Below are 7,185 nucleotides of genomic sequence, written 5' to 3' on the forward strand. Positions count from 1 at the left end.
AATAGGTATGTGAAAGTATATTAGTATTAAAAGTAGACATTTGAGAACAGCACAAGGGGTCTAGGTGGTGGGAGCTTTCCCATTGCTGAAAACAGCATTTATCTTTGGAAGCTGCCTGGTAACAAATTCCTAGTCTCTCAGTTATCTATTTAAAAGCATAGTCTGCAGAGCTTCTAAGTATCTGCTTGCCTTTTAAAAAGGCTTGTGATAGCCAGTTTAGACTGAGAATTCAAAGTGGCGCTGCTCCTCCTACCTCTGTGGCCTTGGGGATTTCTCTTAACAGAAGCTTCCTTTTTTTCTAGACTGTTTAAAAAAATAAATAAAAAGTAACATCATCTATTCTGTTAGAGATATTAGGTAAAATGATTTTTGAACAAGAAAGTTTTGGACTTGTAAACTTGCTCTCCAACAAAAATAAAATACTGCTGCACCTGGGAGCTCTCCGATTTGTCCATTCTTTTTTTTTTTTTTTTTTTTTTTTTTCTTTTGGATAGCTTTTCTCCCTGCCTCCCCTCACTGCCCCCCACACTTTTTAAAAACTGTTTTTAACTATAATCACTCTACTGATCATGCTGTGACTACATCACTTCCAGAATGTGTGATACTGAATTTCAGTTCTATTTGTCAGCTAACTAGCTACTGCACTGATGTCTGCCCCCCAGTTATATGAACACCTAGAAGCAAGAGTCCTCAATTTCTATTACTTTTCTTGTGTGATGAGGACTGTTTTCTTTTCCTACATGCTTACTACATCATGCCTGAGTAACTATGGTTTTTAGGTTAATATTCTTAAGGCTAATAAGCTTATCCATGGTTAGTTCTCACTTTTTTTCCCCTGTCTGGAGTCTTTCTTGGATGAATTACTGAGCATCATTACAGGATGTTGTCAGCTTAACCTGTTGTCTTTACTTCAGCTTGTTTGGTTTGTAAGTGGCTTGCTTTTATCCTTCCATGTGACAGATGTGATTTGTGCTAGACATGTATATTTGATCAGGTCATTCAAATTGGCAAAGATCAATTTTTCATGTGGCAAGAGGAATTATATTTTATTTTGGCTTCATTTTTGGAAAGGAAGAAAGGAAAAAGAAAGTGCCTCAAGTTTTCTAACACTTCTAGAAGAAAGCGTGATTATATAATCCCAATGGTGATTGTCCTTGCCAAGAAATGGAGTTGGCTCTGAGGCTTCATTATTATGATTATTTTTCAATTTGTTGAACTCAGCACTGTCTCATTCTCACCAAGAGACTCTGCTTCACAAAAAGAGTCTCTCCTGCAAAGGAGAAGTGTGCCGCTGCCTGAGAAACCTCTAGTTAAATGTGCAGAGCCCCTGTTTTTATTGTATCCTATCAATAACTGTAGATTGGCAGCCTTTTAAGACAAGGAGATGTATAAATAATTGCATCCAACCTCTCAACTTTCTTAATTTGATATTTCGTGGATTTGTTGCTGTTTTTAGAATAACAGGATGCAGGAGTCACTCTTAAAAGTCTGTCTAAATAACTGGTCATATGTTCTAAAATGCAGCCCAAAGTTCTTGCTTTGTAAGCTTCACCTAAAGACAGCAAATAAACTTTGGTAGACAGTTAACCTGCATTTTTTCCCCCTTTAAGAAAAATGGTCCCTTTATTGAGAGACTGTGATACATGTTCCATTGTCAACTGTGTAAAGTACATAGCAGTTCTCATCAACAAAATATATCATTTTTTCCTATTATTTCAGAATGGTAGGCAACATTTTGTCAAAATGTAAAGTCCATGAATACAAACAGCATTCTTGTCATACCTCAACATTCAATGAGTGTCAGTGCATGGATTAAAGAAAGTGGGCATTTGTATGTTTTCATCAGACCAAAAGACTTTCTGGAATTAAAATACGCTTTCAGTGGATTTCATGGACTTCACAAAATGTGTGTGTGATGGGGTAAAGATTTCTGATCTTATGAATATGCAATACACCTTTTGTGTTTAAGAAATTTCTTGAGAATCTAATTTATATGTAAATAATGAACTGCAAGTTCAGTCTCCAACAGTGAGTTTTGGAATAGACTGAACCCTCACTTTAAGGCTCATATGAATATCAGTGATGAGAATCAGTGTGTTTGAGCTTTTACTGTCATTTTTTTCCACGTTTTTCAACATCTACATCTGATCTGATAGATGTTACCATCTATCTGATGGTAACATCATACATATTTTGCGAAACTTACTGATTTTATAGGACTTCTCTCTTTCTGCCATATCAGTTTTTACAGCTACCTCAAGATTGCACAAGGACTGCCAAGAAGCAGATTTGACATTATTTGCAGTCCACAAGAACTGCTATTAGAGCTGTTTGAGCTAGCCAGAAACAATGAATGTTTTTCCTACCACTTGTATCCTCATTACACAGAGCAGGTTATTCTCAGTAAGCCTCTTCCAAGATGCATGCCTGTCACCAGCTCCTATTTCCATTCATTGATCCTGATTTGCAGCAGTTTGTACCATAATAGACCTAGCCAATATGCTTGTCTGATGAAGACTTCCAGAAGGAGAGTCTGTACTAAAACACTACAAATGTGTTTTAGCTAATTGTGCTTATTCCCATGTTGATTGGAAAGTGTGTCAACAAGAATAATGGTCATCTTTTAATTATAGAAAGTCCTTTCTAAATGTCCATTAATAAATTGTTAACACAAAACCTTAATTTCCTTATGATAAGAGCTTTCCCAAAAGAGGAGTCTTGGAAGAGACCCTTAATAATTTTCATGAATACAGTTCCCTTCGCAGCTTCATCCCACACCCAAGTTCTTTGCACCAAAAAGCAGCTGTCAGAAAATCAAACATTTGTAAAGGCTAATTAGGGCTCTACTATGTATGATGAGTTTAATTTCTTGCATGTTTGAATGTATTGTGTAAGTGTTTTATTTTGTAAAAGCAAGATATTTTCTGAAGTTCCTGCAGAGAAACTAAGATGTACCTGTAAGTCTCCTGTAATATTTTCTTTAGGAAAATTAGGAATTCAGAAATTAAAAGGCTTCCTGTAATGAAAGTTGGGGAAAGTTTTTGTTATATGCTTGCACAATAGCTGTAAGCTTCAAGGCAAAAGATCCTACAGCAATAATAATTTGGTGTAATGAGGCATGAAAGTAGTGTGTTGGACCATCTTGAGCATGTTTAACTAAAAATAATTGAGTGACTTCTCTAGGAATCTATACCTGTTCATTTTTGAAAACTTCACTGTGCATTTTAAATTCATTGGTGTTTCTGCTTTTAAAAGGAACTTAATTTCATTGTTTTCAAATAGAATTTTCCTTGATGTCATGGTAAGACTCTGAAAAAATACTTACCCTGTGTGCTGTGTTGGGATGAGATTGTAATGAATACAGGTTCCCTAAAAAAATAAAATAAAAAAAAATAAAAAAAAATTGTATTTGAAGGGTCCTGCTGTACTATAAAAATCTGTTTTTCATGCTTATCATTAATTCTTAAAGCACAGTAGAACAACATTATTATTCGCATACATATTTTGCCTATTTTTCCTAGGCACCTACTATTTTGGCAGACCAAAACTACGTATAGAGTTTCAGTGATGCAGCAATAGGCACCAGTTGACAAATTCTCCAGGTTTTTTACAGTCTTATATAGATGAGAATATTACAAAGAAGCCAGAATAGATCTGAATCTCTCAAATAATTCAATCCTATAAAATAATGACATGATGATGTGTAACTTATGACAGATCATCTGGGAGGCAAAAATAGCAACGACGTTTCAAAAAAAAAAAGGGGGGGGGAGGGATACAGTTTTCATAATCTAAGATGACTGAGAGGCAGAAATTTTATATGAGAGATTATTATCCCATAGAAAAACTTCTTGATGAAGGTTTCGGGAAATGTTGTGTTCTATTGGTTGCTGTGTAGCAATGCTAGGATTGCCAAGTAGAGCAATATCTTGCTAGTTTTAACTGCTGATCAGATATACTGCTTCTGAGAAGCATACTGAAAAACTAAGTAACTAAAATGCCTAATGCTGGTTCTAGGTTATCAATAGAAGTGTCTAATGATCAAGAGTTTTAATCTTGGCTTTCCAAGTTGTGTGCCTGTTTTCCAACCTTAAGGTTGGGAGTCTACACTAAAGTCTATCCTACAATATGTTTAAGGATTGTTAGCATGCATTGTATGTATTTAATAGTATTTGTAGATTGTCATAGTATTTAAACTACACTACAAAAAGATCCTACAAGCCTGTGATCTATGATAACAAAATTGGTTGGTGTTGTAACATCACCATGGATTGATGTATAAAACTGAAGTAGTATAATGACAAATGAGGTTAAATGATTTAATAGTCCTTTGAAAATTTAAATATTTTGTAACAGCTAAGTGTTATTTAAAAGTCAGATATATGTGATTAGAGACCTAACTAAACCAAAAAATGCTACTTGGCAGTACAATAAATAAACCAGTAAGACCACTAAAGCCTCGTGAGTCATATAACCAAACTGAAGGTACTTAAAACTTAGGAAAACAGGGATTGTCTTTCCAGGACCACAGAATGAGTCTCTCACAGACTCCTTGGTTAAAAAGTTCAATGCCATAGGAAAAAAAAAAAATCTACCACAATAATCTAAACAGCTTTTGACTCTGATCCAGCTTATTGCTTTAGCTAAGTTTATGTTAAGGTTGAACTAGAAACATGATCATCACAAGTGTAATGCAGACTGCATATTGAGACAGTTCAACAATTTAGAAATAACATTACTTGTAAGAGGCATTCTCCACTGAATAAGTGTAAAAGATGATTAACTCTGTTATGACTTTAGCAGTCCTATTTTAAAATATTCATGGAGGGTTTATCTTGATGCTTGGTGTGGTCCTATGCAGATTTTATGGTGGCAAAAGACACTGGGCGGAAGCAGTGAGGAAGGTGGTGAAAATGCAAAAACTAATATGGGTTTTAGTTTAGTGATAAGATTATCAACAAGAAAAGCCTTAATTTGCACGACAACAAAGACCACAGAAAACATTCACTCCTATGATGTTTTAGTGACCTGAGGAGAAGAGCACCTGTCAAATTATAACTTATTCAGAAAATGTGACTGAGCAATATCTATCAAGTACCTAAAATACTGCTATATCTTTGGATATTTATATATAAAAATATATAAAACCTGTGCGTACATATGTAGGTTTTATTTTTCATAAAAGCTCTCTGTGGACAAAGTGAATGTTTGCAATGTCCAAAGTAGCATGTGCCTATCAATCTATCCACATTAGAATTGGAAACCAATTTCTGTTGCTCTATGTGTTGTATTGTGTAGTATGTACACTGTAATGTGCAAATGAGTGTCCTGAATGTTTATTCTACAGAGACTGATGTCTCAAAATGCAGTTTTGGAATCAGAAGGGGAGTCTGGTGGTTAAACTGGGAGGTGCTTCATGCACCAGTTTCTGAACTGGAATACAGATTAAAAGAGCTAGCAAGATTTGTAGAAATCAAGTCAACCAGTATTTCAAGATCAATGCCAATAACTGCAGACAGGTGTAGAAAGCACTCCGGACCCTGGCCCCCACTGGGAGTTGTTATAAAGCAGAGTACATGTAAAGCTTTCTGCTTTTTGGTCCAGAGTAAACCGATGGGAAGAGGTACCTTCAGATGGATTCCTGCAGAACTATATCAAATTATGAACACTTCTGACTATCTTTGTTTAATTAAAAAGTAAAAAGCTAGTAGGAGAGAGAGAGTATAATGACATTTATAAAAAATGCATTATCCTGATGTTTTATAAATGCAAACTTTTGAAAATCAGAGTAGTTATTTGTACACGGAACACTGTAGCTTCTGTGTGTTTGAATGATGCTTATTTTTATCATAGTTTTTACTTAAATTTTACAAATTTATCTTTTTTTCCTGCAGTTTTCATTTTAGAGAAATTTCTGGGGAACTGTGAAATACACAGATTGTGTGTATTTCAGTATTTTAGCATATTACTGCCTAAAAATAATGGCATGACACCTTTCTTTCTTAAAAGCTGAAATTCGGTCTTTTCCTGGGAATCACAAATTGCATGTTTATGTTTTTAAAGAGTACACAAGCCTACTAAGGAAACTGGAAAAAAATATTATGGTTGGCCTTGAGAAATGTGTTGTCTTCCAGGGGTGATAAGCCAGTTTGAAATCTACAGCTGCATGTATTCTTACAGCTTCTTTCCATACCTTATGTCATAGCATCATGCTGCTTGAGTATTGACTGAAAATGTTCCAGTCTTATACACTTGGAAAGTAGTCCTTGTGGCTAACATCCAGGAGGAAACTATTTTAAGTGCAAACTAATGGAGAGTTTGCACCCATTTAGGTGCAAACTCACAGTGAATCAAGCTCTGTATGTATTGAGTCCTGATGAAAGGTGGGGAAAATTCAAGGTTTCTGAAGTTTTGCAAATTCCTTGAGCAGCTCTGCTCCACTTGTTCTGACACAAGATACCAGAGGAAAAGAAGTTCCACTGCCAACCCGGGCTTTCGCTGGATCCATCTGTGTGGGTTGACTACAGTTGCTGTTTCCAGTTGTGAGACTGGGACAGGATGGAATAAAAACTGATGGTGTCACTGCAAGAACCACAACTTGATGTAGCCACCTCTTAAACAAACAAACAAACAAAACTCCCCCTTTTTCCGGGGGACAGCTTTTCAGGGTAATGTTGCTACCACCTTGTGGTCTAGTGCTTTTTTTTTTTTCTTTCTTTCTTTTTTTTTTCTTTTCTTTTTTTTTTTCTTTTTTTAATCTAGTCATCTGTTGGCTATTAGCTGCCTTCTGGCATTCTGGTTTACATCATAACAGTGCATAATGAATATATGCTAGAAGAATGTTCACTAATTATATAAATCAGGGCAAGAAAATTGCCACATAGTCTTGTTTTATAAAAAATTTCTGTGCAAAATTCTCATGTGCTGCTGTGGTATTGCTTTATAAATACTAGCTTTTCAAAGTTGCTTTGTTAGGGAAAGTGTGTGATTACCTTCCGGTAGCACCTTTGTATTGGATGTCTCCTAGTCTCTTTATGGTTGTAGGATAGAGGCAAAGAAAAGCTCCTGTCTCTCTTTTTTTTTTTTTTTTTTTTTTTTTTAACCTCTTTGTGTCATTAGGTGGCAGGCCATTCCTTTATCTTCATGTGTGTCTGCATATCTAGATATAAATAAGGCTATACTTAC

Source organism: Dromaius novaehollandiae, chromosome 7 (assembly GCF_036370855.1).
Source record: "Dromaius novaehollandiae isolate bDroNov1 chromosome 7, bDroNov1.hap1, whole genome shotgun sequence".
Classification (NCBI taxonomy): domain Eukaryota; kingdom Metazoa; phylum Chordata; class Aves; order Casuariiformes; family Dromaiidae; genus Dromaius; species Dromaius novaehollandiae.